The following is a 2686-nucleotide window of genomic DNA, read 5'->3' on the forward strand; positions in this document are numbered from 1 at the left end:
AATGAATGTCATTTTCATAATTGACCTGCTTGTACAAAACATTTGCCTGAATTCTCCACTTATCTTCTCTTTGCTACCAATGCAGTTTTTGCACTTTGATTTTTACAGAGAATGGTTCATTATACATGAAATTCTATATAAATGGCATAACCAAATAGTCCAACGACAACGAAACGGTGAAAACGCATCCCTTTTGATGCTTGTTCCTTCCAAAGGTTCAAACGACAACAAACACTTATCGATGGATGAAAGGAATACGTCAACGCCAATACTTAGACGAATGGTAAACTCTAACAACGCATGTAAGAGAAAAAACGATTATTTAGGTTCTCTCTAACCCAAACTCAAATTCTAATTTTGAAATCACAAAATCAACTCTCCACTTGATATCCTACCTCACTTCATTTCCACTTCATTTCCACGTCATTTTTCATTTTCTAATTTATATTCCATGTGATTTTGCCACGTGACCTTTGTCAAAATATTCTCAATGTTTTCAAACTATCTTTATCCACCGAAAAACAAAACGCAAACACAAACTCTTTTCTCTCTCTCTATGTTGAATGCAATTGCGCAATTCGATTGGCGATGATGGAGGAGCTTCCGGCGTCGCTGTTGGTGGAAATTGTGAGTCGTTTAACGGACACTACCGATGTGGCGCGGTGCAGGGCGGTGTCCAAGGGTCTAAACGCGGCGTCATACGAGGTGCGGTGGCTGAACGTGGTCTGTTCCATGTCGCGCTACCTCAAGTCCCGTTCGCCGGAGACCAAGCACCTCGTCACTCCCTTCAAGACCGTTTTCTCTCACCTCGTATTCCGCTCCACCTCCACTCTTGACTCCGTCTCGCTGGGCGTCGATCGCGCCCTCGGTGGCGTCTCCTTCGACGACGTCGAGGATGAGTCCGACGATCTCTACCTTACCGACATGAACTTCATCAGAGAGTGGCTTCCATCCATTTCCCACGCTCTGAAATCTTTCTCCGTCTCCGATTTCTGGGTCCAGTCTTGTTGGCGCCGATCCGAAGCCTTGTCCCTCATCTCTTCCACCTGTTAGCTTCTTGATTCTCAATTTTTCTTTCTTCATACTTTCTTTTACAAGAATGCGGTTTCTTGCGCGTGTTTCGTATTCTTTCCGTCAGAATTGGTGTTTCAATTTGTGTTGAAGATTAACATTTGTTTAGATTACTCTGGATGAAATAATATTAAAAGAACCTAATGGTATGTTTGGAAGGTAGAATTGAAGAGAAAAACGTAATATTTGAACTTTTGTTAGTTACATTTTTTTTCCTTTCATTTTCTCTCCAACCAAAGAAAATAGTTCATCAACGTTCTTTCCTCCCTGTTAAACGTACCATCAATGTCGAAATTTGAGTAGAAGGGAAATATGATGGAAAGAAATTATTGAATTTTTATTTTAAAACACTTTCTCTTAAATCAACCAAAAAAACGTATTGTATTCATTTATATCTTCTTTCTGTCCATCCAAACATCCCATAAGAATATGAATCTAAGTTTTATTTGTCTCTCATGGAAATTTGCAATGTGTCTTATTCAGGCCATAATCTTGGGAAATTGGTCGTGAGGAATGCGTGGTTATCCGTGGATGGTTTGTGTTTGATGCCAACGTTGAGACATTTGACCCTTGAGTTTGTGAGACTGGATGATGAGGACTTAAGCAGGATCAATGCTTGTTTCCCTAATTTGACTCAACTCAGTCTTATTGGGGTTGGTGGACTTAAGGAGCCTAAGATTAATTTCTTACACCTTACCACTTGTCAATGGTCGGTCTCAAATGCTCCACTTTCTTTGATCATATGTGCACCTTGCCTTGTTGATTTTGATCTCAGATGCATCAAACCTAAGTTGGTTGTCCTTGAGGCCCCTTCCTTGTCCAATTTTAATCTCTCCCTCGAGAATACTGATGAGCTCAGGTTGAAAAATTGTGCTAATATACAATGCCTTCAGCTCAGTGTAGAATGCCTCTCTCTTGGTTTTTTGTTTACTATGTTTCGTCACTGCAGCACGGTGAAGAGACTTACCTTGGATTTGGTAGGAAGAAGAAAACAGGTTGATGCAGCAGTGTTTGGGATTGATACTTTGTTGGGTTGTTTTCCGAACATAACATGTCTTAGTTTAGGTCCTGGAGCCTGGCATGTGATGGAGAATTCATTTAGACGGGGAGGTTTGGCAGATGGGATTGGTATGAAGATGTTAGGGCCTGGCGAGTGTACGAGAGAAGAAGATATAGGAGTGATAGGGGAGAGGACGAGCGTCCTGAGCAAGAGGGGAATCGTACGGTAACGGACGAGCGTTCTGGGCTGGAGATGACGAGGGGCGAGGACGAACGTCCTCAGCGAGGGGAGGCCGAGCGAGCGGGGCAACAAGGAGTGAGGCCGAGCGCCCTGGGCGAGCAGAGCGAGGACGTACGGTCGGAGCGAACGGGACAACAGGGAGTGAGGACGATCGTCCTAAGTGAGGACGAGCGTCTTGAACAAAGGAAGACGACAACGAGCGTCTAACTGGCAAGCGGAAGGACAGGCGGGACCCAAGGGACGTCAACAGAGTATTACAGTAATAAATACAATAAATATAGTAAATAAGGATAGAATGATTCTTTCCAGATAATTATAATAAATAGGCAATTACTATAGTAAATAAGGATAGAATGATTCTTTCCAGATAATTAT

At 42.6% G+C, this 2686-nt stretch overlaps 1 pseudogene; it reads left to right on the top strand.

Moving 5' to 3' along the window:
* Positions 1 to 479: 479 nt before the first annotated feature.
* On the top strand, positions 480 to 2300 carry LOC148193242 (F-box/LRR-repeat protein At4g29420 pseudogene; annotated as a pseudogene).
* The last annotated feature ends 386 nt before the right edge of the window (positions 2301 to 2686 follow it).

The sequence above is a fragment of the Vigna umbellata genome, chromosome 9 (genome assembly GCF_029865625.1).
Source record: "Vigna umbellata cultivar VRB3 chromosome 9, Vumbellata_1.0, whole genome shotgun sequence".
Classification (NCBI taxonomy): Eukaryota; Viridiplantae; Streptophyta; class Magnoliopsida; order Fabales; family Fabaceae; genus Vigna; species Vigna umbellata.